The sequence below is a fragment of the Saccopteryx bilineata genome, chromosome 4 (assembly GCF_036850765.1).
Source record: "Saccopteryx bilineata isolate mSacBil1 chromosome 4, mSacBil1_pri_phased_curated, whole genome shotgun sequence".
Taxonomy (NCBI): Eukaryota; Metazoa; Chordata; class Mammalia; order Chiroptera; family Emballonuridae; genus Saccopteryx; species Saccopteryx bilineata.
In genome coordinates, this window is record NC_089493.1 from 61,948,385 (window position 1) to 61,962,292 (window position 13,908).

Here is a 13,908-nt window from a genome sequence, read left to right on the forward strand (position 1 = left end):
ATGAAGAACATCTGTTTACCCAAATATTTGTTCAGAGAGAATTTGTTTAAGGAAAAATATATTGACTAAATGAAGCAAGGTCACTTTTGTTTTGTTTGTTGTATGATATCAAAGGGCTGTGATGAAATTTAGTATGCTACTAAAGGGCATGAAGAAAAACACTATAAACAATTTGAAACAAAATGGAAGCCAATTAGGTTTATCTAGTGAGCATTTGATCTATAATTTTAAAATATATATTACATTTGGTACATGGAAAGAAGTAACATGATATCTTAATAGAGGTTTAACCCACTATCTGAAAACATATTGTGCATATTGCCTATATTGCCTATAGTATGATATATTATTTTTATGTACACTGCTTCAACGTAGTTCAGAAAACATTTTTTGAATATAGAAGTACTTGGCAATGGGGTAGGTCCTGGGAACAGGAGGCTTAATAAAAGCAGGTTGGGCTTTCAGAATGACCTCAATTCAATTAACAGTCACACAGGTTGTTGGTAAATTTGGTAAATGTATAAACGATTGAGCCGAATAATCCCTTAGTACATAGAATTCCTGGAACTTCTTGCCCTTAAAAGAATGTTGAAGAGGCTGAGTAATGAAATGCTCCTGTGAAAGGAGAGTGCCTTTGAATGGAATCTACTGAGACCCACGATATTGTCTTTAGCTTCACAGCTCTAAAACTTAACTTTGATGTGCCACCCAAATGTGACTAAGTCCTGGAAGACTGAGTCAGTTACCGCACGCTGCTGACTAATGAGTGAGATGCCTGCTTATTAATTTACAGTGTGAAAAACAATGCTACTCCTTTCAGCTGATGAACACACACCTCTTCAGTAGTAAAGTGTTTGATCATTGAAGCCAAATTACTCTTGCAAGTTTGGCAACCATGGAATAGAACAGAGGAAACCGGCTGCTTTAACAACTGCTCCTTCCACCCACAGGCTGGCTTGCTTCAAAAATTATTTACGTCAGTTCCACACTCAGGGATCCTCTCTCCAAGCTCCAGGTCCTCCAGAATCTGATGAATGCGTCTTGTTGGCTCTTTTTTATACTCCCTTTTCTTCAAACTGGTTTCACTTTCCAGCTTATCTGCTTTGGAACTGATGTGTTCTTAGATGACCCCTGGTTCTCAACCTGACTTTCACCCCCAGTTTCTGTCCTTCAGATAGCCTTTGGCATTAACTCTATTCATTTGCACAGCTATCACAGTAAACAGAACCCTTTGCCAGCCAATAGTATAGCACCCCCAACGCATTGCTTTGTCCTGGAGAGGATTCAAAAAGTTACCTAATTAATATACCTATTTCTAGTGTGGAGATCTATACATAGAAGGAACCAGAACATTGTGTCTATTGTAATGACTCTATCTGGAGACCATTCCTACTTTTGAGAGAGTGGAGTATGGAGTTAACCTTGCAGAGAGCTTGGGTTTCTAATTCCCCTCCACTGCTCAGTAACTGTGGGAACTTGGGCAAATTATTAGCTGCTTTGCACTCCAGAAACTAAAATGAGTTTCCTCATCTGTAGAAAGGGGATTATAATAGTTCTAACTTCAGAGCATAGTTCTGAAAAGTAAATGAATATTTTCATTTCTCAATCTATATGGCAAATAGTAAGCACACAATATTTGTTACTCCTCTTGATCAGTGCTTGTTCTAGATTCCACGCAGTTCCTTTCTTTTATGACAACACAATAACCTCAGATGTTTCACAACTGAGTGGGTTGTAGTTTCAGAGTACACCCTCTTGATCTGATGCAGGATTTGATTAGGTAGCACATTCATCTCTGCATACCCTTCCCAGGGTAGACAACTTAGCAGCTGCGTATCACAGTGACAAGCACCACCACTTACTAAGCACTTCCCACATGCCAGGTGCCACACAAACTGTTCCATGACTATTACCACAGGTAACACTGGCAATCTTGTAAAGGAAGTTACTGTTTTTGCAGTTCTAAAGGTCAGGAGACTGGGCTTCCTGGCACTAGGACATTTGCCTGGAATAGGCAGCAACTGGACTAGCCCTGATTTGAACTGAGAACTTTCTAATTCCAAAACCCATGGCTTTTCTCCAGAATCCTCTATTGTCTCCCTCACAAAATTCAGAGTGACCCTTTCCTTAAGTTATCTGCATACTGTAGGGACATTTTTTTATAGACTCCCAGAATAATGATAGATACTCATTGTCTATAATCAGTTCAGGCCAAATGCCCAGAATTTCTTGAGACAGCCTTATACCTTTTGGCAATAGCTGTCCTGCGTTTTTGTTTATTTGTTTTGCTACTATATGTTTTTATTTTGGCACCTATTCAAGATTCCTTATTCCTAACAAAGACTAGTTAACTGAACTTTTCTGTCTCAATAGCCTTCTGACTAAAGACCACTTTACTAATCTTCGAGTTAATAAATTCTTGACCTAAAGTTCTTAAAATCCCCTCTTCCTTGAAACAAAATTGGTCCTGGGGTATATACCTTCTGGTAGGAGTCAACTCATCATTTTTTTTTAATCCATCAAATTTTAAAAAATTAATTTATTTTTTAAAAATGTATTTTTCAATTACAGTTTACATTGAAAATATGATTTTGTATTAGTTTCAGGTGTACAGCATAATGGTTAGACAATCATATACTTACAAAGATTTGATTAGAGGAATTGGTGGTCACAGGCTGAGGGCACCATCCTCACACCACCTATGTGGGTTCCATGGTGATCAATTTCTCATCCCTTCTCCAGCTCTATCAATTCCTGACTGGGGACGCAGTCCCCAAAGACTCTCTCCTTGGCCACTCCCTGGAGCTTGAGTCTGGCATTCGGGTTTTCCACACACACAAGTGCTCCCCTTGGAGATCTTAAGTCTTGATATGAACCGGGAACTTTGATCCTGGCCCTACATAACAGGCTTAACATCATGAGCTTTACCCCTTTTTCTTTCCTGGCAAATTTTCTTGTCTTGTTCTCTTCTCTGTCTCTTAGTAGCATATCTTTATTCTGTTGGCCTCCCCGGTTTACAATATTGAAGTCACCTTTTATATATCTCCGTCCTTCTGCTGCATATGTAGCCTTCTACAAGAGTATCTCTTACATTTACACTGTCTTTTCCTAGGCTAGGACACAGCCCTAAATCTTTTCATTACATGTGTGAAGTATTAGAAGAACTTATGAACTTCACAGTTGTTAACCTGGAACCAAACACCACCTAGGCTCTTAGATGTATTTTAATGGGTCTGTAAAACCCTTGAAATTAGTTTTAAAAATACTGCTATGGTGATATGCATAAAAGCATTTGTTATATCAGTTTCTCAAGGGAGTTGTATCAGTTTCCTATTATCATTAAAACAAATTACCAACAATTTAGTGGGTTAAAACAATATAAATATTCTCTCTAACAGTTCTGGAAGCGAAACGTTGGGAAGGTTGGCAGGGCTGTACCCCCTCTGGAGGCTCTTGTTTCCTTGCCCTGTTTGGTTTTGAGAAGTCACCAGCCTTCTGGGGCCTGTGATCCCTTCCTTGCATCACTCCAAACTCTTGTTTCTGTTGTCATATTTCTTATCATTTACTTTGATTTCCGACCTTGCTCTTATAAGTATTCATGTGATTATGGTGGGGCCACTCAGGTAATCCAGGATTCTTTTCTTTCCTGAGGTCTTTAACTGAATCACATTTTTGCCATATAAAGTAACAGACAAAAGTTTCAGGGATTAGCATATTGGACATTTTAGAGAGGGCCATTGTTCAACCTCCTGCAGGAGTCAGTGACCCAAATATGCTATCTTAATGGGCTTCTTTAGCAATCTAGACTATTATTTCTCAAACAGCACTCTCATCTTGCCATCTCCTGTATGAATTTACAATGACTTCCTCTTACCTATCAGATCAATGCACTCTCTGAGCCCAGCATTCAAGACCATTAGTGACTGGGCCCCCATTGATCTCTCCAATTTCAACCCAAATGTTCCCCAGCTCGATGCGTTTCCAGTGTTGGCTGGCCAAGACTAACCTCCTGATTCATTCCCCACCATCCCTGTAACTTCCTCCTTTTTATCAAAGACTCCTCTCTCTCATTTATCATGTTAATGTTTTCCTTTATAAAGCTTTAGAGTCATTGCTGACCAGTTCTATAATCATGCATTATTTTTACTCATCCTTAGAATAAGGAAAAATTCTTTTTTTTTCCCATTGATTTTTGAGAGAGAGGAAGAAGTGAAGAAAGAGAGAGAAAAACATCTATCTACTTGTTCTACTTTGTTGTGTATTCTTTTTCCTTTTTTAAAAAAACACAGTTCTGTACTTATCAGCTGATGAAAATGTGAAACAAATAATTTTAAGGTACTTAGTTTTAATTTTAAGGTGCTTTCTTTCATAAATAACCAGAATCATGAGTAAATAAAAAGAATAGGAAATAAGTGTACATGTTTGTCAAAGCTATTCTAACTGTATATTTAAAATGGTATATCGTATATATAAATTATACTTCAATAAATTGATGTAAAAAAAATAGGAATACATGGACTCTAGGAAGTATAACATCTAGAATAGAAGAAAAGCAAACAGAATTCCTAGAATGATGATAAAGACAAGTCCTAGCATAAAATAGCAACAGGACTAGACATTTCTGCTGAAATAAAGTAAATAAAATATATTGATATATAGTTCTAGCAGTGATGCCTTCAAAAAAACAGTAATTAAAACATAAAAGACTGATGACATTTCAGATATACTGTATTTGATTTCATGAGAGGAATTTATATTGTCATTAGAGTGTTTGAGAATACATTTATGATAATAATGTAAACAATAGATTATTTGAATAAACTAGAGAATTACTAATTCTGGGAAAAATAAAAAGAGTACCAGAAAGCACATGTAGTCATATTTTACCATGTGGTACAATTAAAATTTTAAATACTAGTAAAATGCAAAAGAATAAATGGAGATAGAAAATTGGAGTTCAAAGTTCCTATTCTAGAAACATAAATCTTAACATTTATTTATAATATTTAATACCCTGCTTTAAAATATAATAGTACCATCTGTCATATTTTCAATTTTGTTTGTTTATTTATTTTGCTTTTTAGATTCCACATATAAGTGAAATCATGTGGTATTTGTCTTTCTCTGACTTATTTCACTTAGCATAATACCCTCTATGTACATCCATTTTGTCTCAAAATCTTCTTCATCTTTATGGCCAAGTAATATTTTATTGTATGTCTCTACCACCACTTTTTTATCCACTGTCTATTATTGAGCACTTGGATTGCTTCTATATCTTGGCTATTGTAAATAACACTGCAACAAGCATATTCTTTCAAATTAGTGTTCTAGACTTCTTTGGATATGTACCCAGAAGTGGAATTGCTGGATCAAAAGGCAGTTCCATTTTTAATTTTTCAGGAACTTCTGTACTGTTTTCCATAATGGACGCACCAATCTGCATTCCCACCAACAGTGCATGAGGGTTTCCTTTTCATCACACTCTTGCCAATACTTGTTTGTTGATTTTTTTTGATGATAGCCATTCGGACAGGTTTGAGGGGTTATCTCATTATAGTTTTAATTTGCATTTCACTGATGATTAGTGACATTGAATATCTTTTCACATGTTTATTGGCCATCTGCATGTCCTCTTTGGAGAAGTATCTATTTAGGTCCTCTGGCCATTTTTAAATTTGATTGTTTTTTAGTGTAGAATTGTATGAGTACCTTATAAATTTTGTATATTAACTTGATTGCCTTTCAGTAGGTTGTCTTTTCAGTTTGTTGATAATTTCCTTTGCTGTGCAAAAATTTTTAAGTTTTATGTAGTTCCAATTACTTATTTTTCTTCCATTTCCCTTGTCCAAAAAGATAAGTCAGAAAAAATATGGCTAAGAGAAATGTCTGAGATTTTACTGTCTATGTTTTCTTCCAGGATTTTTTTTATCATTTCAAGTCATTTTTAACATTTATCATTTTTAAACTTAATCCATTTTGAGTGTGTTCTTGTGTATGGTGTAAGAAGGTGGTCTAGTTTCATGTTTTGCACTTATTTGTCCAATTTTCCCAATACAACTTATTGAATAGACAGTCTTTACCCCATTGTATGTTCTTGTCTTCTTTATCAAATGTTAACTGACCATGTAAGTGTGGGTTTATTTCTTGGCTCTCTACTCTGTTCCATTGATTTCTGTATCTGGTTTTTGTTGTTGTTTGTTTGTTTTTTAAGATTTCATTGATTTTAGAGAGAAGAAAGAGAGAAAGAGGAAGGGAGAAGGAAGCATCAACTCATAGTAGTTGCTTCTTCTATGTGCCTTGACCAGGCAAGCCCAAGATTTCAAACCTCGGCATTCCAGGTTGACATTTTATCCACTATGCAGTGTGTCCCTTCTATTCCCACTTTGTTAGAGGTTTTTTTTTCTTTTAATTATAAATGGATGCTAAATTTTGTCAAATGTTTTTTTGTGCAGCTGTTGATATAATTGTATAATTTTTATCTTTCTTTTTGTTTATGTGGTATATCATGTTAATGGTGTATCATGTTAATATGTCTGTTTTTATGCCACTACCATACTTTTTGATTGCCATAGCCTTATAGTATAGTTGATATCAGGTAGCATGATACCTCTAATTTTGTTATTCTTTCTCAAGATTGCTGTGGCCATTCACGGTCTTTTGTGGTAACATAAATTTTTAGATTATTTGTTCTAGTTCTATGAGAAATGCCACTGGTATTTAATTAGGTTGAATCTATAGATTGCTTTGGCTAGTATAGACATTTTAACAATATTAATTTTTTCTATTCATGAGCACAGCAAATGTTTCCATTTATTTGTATTTTCTTCAGTTTCTTTCTTCAACATCTTATAATTTTCCAAGTATAGGTCTTTTACCTCTTGGTTAAATTTATTCCTAGGTGTTTTTTTATATAATTGTGAATGGAATTGCTTTCTTAGTTTCCCTTTCTGATAGTTCGCTATTGATGTATAAATATGAAACTGATTTCTGAATATTTATTTTGTATCTTGTTACTTTACTGAAAGTATTTATCAGTCCTAGGAATATATTTTGGTGAACTCTATAGAGTTCTTTAAATATAATATTATGTCATCTGCAAAAATAAGTGTTTTACTTTTTTCTTTCCAATTTGGGTGCTTTTTATTTCTGTCTAATTGCTGTAGCTAAGACTTCTAATACTATGTTGAATAAGAGCAATGAAAGTGGACATCCCTGTCTTGTTCCTGATCTCAAGGAAAACACTTAGATTTTTCCTGTTGAGTATGATGTTAACCCTGGGTTGGTCATATATTTTTATTATGTTGAGGTGTGTCCCTTCTGTTCCCACTTTGTTAAGAGTTTTTTTTCTTTTAATTATAAATGGATGCTAAATTTTGTCAAATGTTTTTTGTGCAGCTGTTGATATAATTGTGTAATTTTTATCTTTCCTTTGGTTTATGTGGTGTATCGTGTTAATTGATTTATGACTATTGTACCAACCTTGGATCCCAAGAACAAATCTCACTTGATCTTTTGGTGTTTGATCTTTTTAATGTATAGCTGAATTTGGTTTGCTAATATGTTGTTGAGGATTTTTGCATCGATGCTCTTCAGAAATATATTAACCTATAATTTTCTTTGTTTGTAATGTCTTTGTATGGTTTTGAAATCAGGATAATGCTGGCTTCATAAAATGAGCTTGGAACTTCCCTTTCTCTTGAATTTTTGGAATACTTTGAGAAGGATGAATTTTAGTTATTTATTGAATGTTTGATAAAACTCACCTGTGAAGCCATCCAGTCCAGGACTTTTGAGTTTTTGGGAGGTTTTTGATTACTGATTTGATTTCGTTGCTTGTAATTATTCTGTTCAGATTTTTTTTTTTTTTATTCAGTCTTGGAAGATTGTATGTTTTCAGGAATTGGTCCGTCTTTCAAACTGTCCAGTTTGTTGGCATATCATTGTTCTTGGTATTTGTTTTGTAATCCTTTGTATTTCTGTAGTGTCAGTTGTTACTTATCCTCTTTCATTTCTAATTTTATTTATTTGAGTTCTTTCTCTTTTTTTCTGGGTGATTCTGGTTAAAGGTTTACCCATCTTGTTTACCTTTTCTAAGAACCAGCTCTTGGTTTCATTGATTTTTTTTTTTTTTTGGATTTTTTTTTAGACTCCATGTCAATGATTTCTGCTCTGATATTTATTATTTCATTGTTTCTCTTTATTTGGGGCTTTGTTTTTTGTTTGTTGTAGCTCCTTTAAGTGTAACATTAGATTGTTTATTTGAGATTTTTCTCATTTCTTAAAGTAGGCCTGTAATGCTATGAGTTTCATCTTAGAACTACTTTAACTGTGTCCTATAGATTTTGGAGGGAGGGAAGGAGGGAGGGAGGGAGGGAGGAAGGAAGGAAGGAAGGAAAGAAGGAAGGAAGGAAGGAAGGAAGGAAGGAAGGAAGGAAGGAAGGAAGGAAGGAAGGAAGAAGGGCCTGACCAGTGGTGGTGCAGCGGATAGAGTGGGATGCTGAGGTCCTAGGTTTGAAACCCTGAGGTGCAGGTTTGAGTGTGGGCTCATCCTGCTTGAGCACAGGTTTACCAGCTTCAGCACAGGATTATCAACATGATCCCAAAATCGTTGTCTTAAGCCCAAAGGTCACTGGCTTAATCAAGGGATCACTGACTCAGCCTGAGCCCTCCAGTCAAATTATGTATGAGAAGCAATCAATGAACAACTAAGGTGCCACAACTATGAGTTGATGCTTCTCATCTCTCTCCCTTCCTGTCTCTCTTCTCTCTTGCATTAAAAAAGAAATAAAAGAAGAAGGAAAGAAAGAGGCCAGTACTTAGTAATCTTTGTGTTATTGATCTGTTTTTCTGTTTCTATCTCCTATCTCACCCCTTTAACTAGAAGCAAACCATATCCAGTGATTTCAAGCCTCTAGATTTTTATTTTTAATTAAAAATATTTCTCAAGTGAGAAGTGAGGAGGCAGAGAGACAGACTCCTGCATGTGTCCCTACCAGGATCCACCCAGCAAGCCCCCTATGGGGCAATGTTCTGCTGCCATCTGGGGCTGTTGCTCCGTTGCTTGGCAACCAAGCTATTTCAGCACTTGAAGCAAGATAATGGAGCCAACTTCAGTGCCTGGGGCCAACTTGCTCCAACCAAGCCATGGTTACTGGAGGGAAGAGAGGGATAGACAGAGAAAAGGGATAGGGGGAAGGATGGAGAAACAGATGGTTGCTTCTCCTATATGCCCTGACTGGGAATAGAACTCAGGACATTCACATGCCAGGCCGATGCTCTACCACTGAGCCAACCAGTTAGAGCTAAGTCTCTAGATTTTTAGATGCTTTTTCTTTTATTCATTCCTGCTAAAGTTGTACTTCCTCATCTTTCAAGGACCAAAAAGTCCTATCAAAAATTTGAAATTTATGTCAAATGTCTTTGAAAACTTTTCCATAATCTTCCTAAGCTAAATATTTATGTGTTTTGTCTTTGTCAGTCTTATGTTACATACTATACATTATAACTGTTTATGTATTCACTCTCTTTCTACCAAATTGCATCTTGAAAGCAGGAACTCTAACTTACTTTTGCATGTCTGTAGCACCTCATAAACTTGATCTGTTCAAAGTAGATGTTCAATAAATATTTCTTTGTGAAAATACTGAGGGGATCATGTGAATTGACTCAATATTTCAAAATAATATGTAGAAATTGCAGGAAAGCTATTTTGGTATTCTGAATTATCCAGAACCTGAAACTTCAGTTATTTTTAAGGCATGACCACAGAGAAGATGATTCTTATCTTCTGAATTATTCCTATTATATTCTATGTAGAGTGATGATTCATTGTTTTAAATATACTGTGATTCAACACTAATTCTAAGTAAATATCTATGTATATGAAACATGGTGAATTACTTTTAACAATAGTTGATCCACTAGACTTAGGGGCATCATAGTTTCCTTAACAGTACTAGTTTGGAGACTTTTATAAAGAAACAAAAAACAATAAAAAACTAATACAGCCACATCTAATGGCAATGTAAGCTAAGTTATGTAGTTAAATAACTACCAAGGTCATGATATGCCTGGTTTTATGGCAGAAAGATTCCTAAAACTGATTTTAAAATAATTTAAAAAGACGACATTAGTCATCCTCAAAAGACTGCTAACTCTAGCACCGCTTATAAAATATTCTTGCCTAAAAATATGGGTCTGAATCCAATCAGACCTTTAGATTCAACAACCAGTTTAACATCTTTTAGATCAGTGGTAGTCAACCTGGTCCCTACTACCTACTAGTGGGCATTCCAGCTTTCATGTTGGGCAGTAGCGAAGCAACCAAAGTATAAATAAAAAGATAGATTTAGCTATAGTAAGTTGTTTTATAAAGATTTATTCTGCCAAACAGTAAAAATCTGACATAAAGTACTTGGTAAGTAATTATTATTATATGCTTTAACTTGCTGTAACTCTGCTTTATAAATTTTATAAAGTAAAGTTACTTCCCTACTTTATAAATCACCATTACTGTGGAACCAGTGGGTGGTTAGAAAATTTTACTACTAACAAAGATACAAAAGTGGGCGGTAGGTATAAAGTGGTTGACTACCTCTGTTTTAGATAATCAAGAACATTTGTGTATTGACTGGATTAAAGATGATATTAAGGATTCAGTCACACTTCTGTTATAATAATGTCATCGTGGTAAGTTAGAGATTCATACTAAAGTATTACACGTGACATAATATAATATCTAGGATTTGCTTTAAAAATATTTCAGGGAAAGAAAACTGTAGGTAAACAGATAAAATAAGTTTTTTGATTTTTTTTTTACAGAGACAGAGAGAGAGTTAGAGAGAGGGATAGATAGGGACAGACAGACAGGAACGGACAGAGATGAGAAGCATCAATCATCAGTTTTTCATTGTGACACCTTAATTGTTCATTGATTGCTTTCTCATATGTGCCTTGACTGTGGGCCTTCAGCAGACCTAGTAGCCCCTTGCTCAAACCAGCGACCTTGGGTCCAAGCTTTGCTCAAACCAGATGAGCCCGCACTCAAGCTGACGACCTTGGGGTCTGGAACCTGGGTACACCGCATCCCAATCTGACACTCTATCCACTGTGCCACCGCCTGGTCAGGCATAAAATAAGTTTGACAAACTGTTGACATATGTGATCAGTGGGTAATGGGTCCATTGGGGTGAACTGAAATTTTCCCTTTTATTTTGTATATTTTTGAAAAGTTTTACACTGCCGTCCATGTCCATGAGTTTTTCTCTTTTTTCCCTTTTTTTGCTCATTCCCTCCAACCTCCTATCCAGATCTCCAATTCCACAGCCCAGAAGCTGTAAGCCTGCTCTCTATCTATGAGTCTATCTCTATTTTGCTGGTTAATTCAAGATAGGCAATATTATTATGCACATATCAAAGAAGAAGGATCTAAGGCACCGGGAGGATAAACAATTGCTTAAGAAATAATAAGCAGTAGAGTTACGATCTGAATCCAAATAGTTGGCTCCAGAATCCGTTGTTTTTTTTTTACAGAGACAGGGAGTGAGTCAGAGAGAGGGATAGACAGGGACAGACAGACAGGAATGGAGAGAGATGAGAAGCATCAATCATTAGTTTTCCATTGCACGTTGCAACACCTTAGTTGTTCATTGATTGCTTTCTCATATGTGCCTTGACCGTGGGCCTTCAGCAGACCAAGTAACCCCTTGCTGGAGCCAGTGACCTTGGTTGGGTTCAAGCTGGTGGGCTTTTGCTCAAACCAGATGAGCCTGCGCTCAAGCTTGCGACCTCGGGGTCTCGAACCTGGGTCCTCTGCATCCCAGTCCGATGCTCTATCCACTGCACCACCGCCTGGTCAGGCCAGAATCCAGGTTTATAAGCACCATAATTGCCTTCCAAGTTCTCACTGTTACAGAATGATTGGGAGCGCTGGGGATAATGATGCTCATACAGGGTTAGGGAAAACCTCTCGTTTAAAAAACTTAGCAACTGGCCCTGGCTGGTCAGCTCCATGGATAGAGCATCAGCCTAGTATATGGATATCTCAGGTTCAATCCTGGTCAGGGCACACAGGAGAAGCGACCATCTGCTTCTCTTCCCTCCCTCTTCCCCTTCTCTCCCTTTTCCTCTCCAGCAGCTAGTGGCTCAATTGGTTCAAGAGTCAGCCCGGTCACTGAGGATAGTTCAGTTGATTCGAGCATCAGCTCCAGACAGGGCTTGCCAGGTAGATCCTGGTTGGAGTGCATGCAGGAGTCTCTATCTTCCCTCCTCTCAAAAAAAAAAGAAAGAAAGAAAGAAAGAAAAGAAAAAAGCTTAGCAAAGATCTGAATATTCATCCAACCATTTGAGTATAATCTGTCTGTTTGTCACTGTGTGGATACAAAAAAGTGAAACGATTATAACAGACACCTGCAGTTTGCCTTCAATCACTGCTATTATAGAGATATATGGCTTAAGTATACCATACTTTCTGTGAAAAGAATTCTGAATTTGAAAGTCAAAATACCCAGCCTCAAGCTCTGCTTTATGAGTCATTTTTTCTCAAGTATGTCTTAACTTAGATTCAGGAAAGTCTTCCTACTTATAAAATAGAGATAAAATACTGCTTTGTGGACTCGATGTGAGGGTTGAGTAAGATAACAAATATAAAAGATCCTGGCAGAGAGAAATTCCTCGATAAAGTAATTCTAGAAAATTTGAATACAAAATCTTATCAAGATGAATAAAAGTGCATGGCAGTGCATGTAAGAACTTATTGCCAACTATTCTTAGATAAATTTAGACATGAATCTAATATTTAGCAAGAAGAATAAAGCATAAATCAAGTGAAGGTAAAATTTTAATTCATTGTACATATATATTTTTGGCTAACCTCGCTTTCCTAAATATCTTGCACTTTTACCTTCTACCATATACACTATTCATATAAGCATACTGAGGGAAAAGCCCCAGGACTGAAAATCTACCTATACTGTGGAGGGCAGGGAAAGGCTGAAGAAAGAGACTGACTACTCCAGTCTGGCAATTAACAGTCTATAAAGGGAAGTTTACATCTGAGGTGCATCTTGGGCAGTGGTAAGACAGAGTGGATAACCTCCTTGCTGCTGGGCAGGACTGAAGAATTATAAAGAATAAGACGGGATGATAGGAGGACTAGTATGTCACTCATCTTAGGTAAGGAAAGATGTCTTACATGCTCGTCCAGGGCGGGACAATGACCTTTTCTAGGAACCAGCATGCTGTGGACATAGAGAAGGGGTACTTGGTTTATGTCAGAAGAAATGTAGAGATTATGATCAGTCTCTGAGGGAATTTTTGTGAGGCAATCTCTGTTCTGGCCTAGGTCTAGTTCATGGGTCTGTCAGCATCACATCACAGAACGGTTTCCCCTTCACACACGAGGGGATTAAAAAGCTTTGGTACATATATACTACGGAATACTACTCAGCCATAAGAAATGATGATATCGGATCATTTACAATAACATGGATGGACCTTGATAACATTATACGGAGTGAAATAAGTAAATCAGAAAAAACTAAGAATTATATGAACCTATGCACAGATGGGACATAAAAAAGAGATTCAGAGACATGGACAAGAATGTGATGGTAACAGAGGGGTGGGGTGGAGGGGTGGGGAGGGGGCGAGGAAGAAGAGAGGGGGTAGGAGGAGGAGAGGAGCACAAAGAAAACCAGATAAAAGGTGACAGAAGACAATTTGACTTTGGGTGAGGGGTATGCAGCATAATCAGATGTCAAAATAATCTGGAGATGTTTTCTCAGAACATATGTACCCTGATTTATCAATGTCATGGCATTAAAATTAATAAAAATAAGATAAAAAAAGGTAAATCGGCAACTGTTAACTACACTTGTTCTACATAGTGAATTGCATGAAACAGTT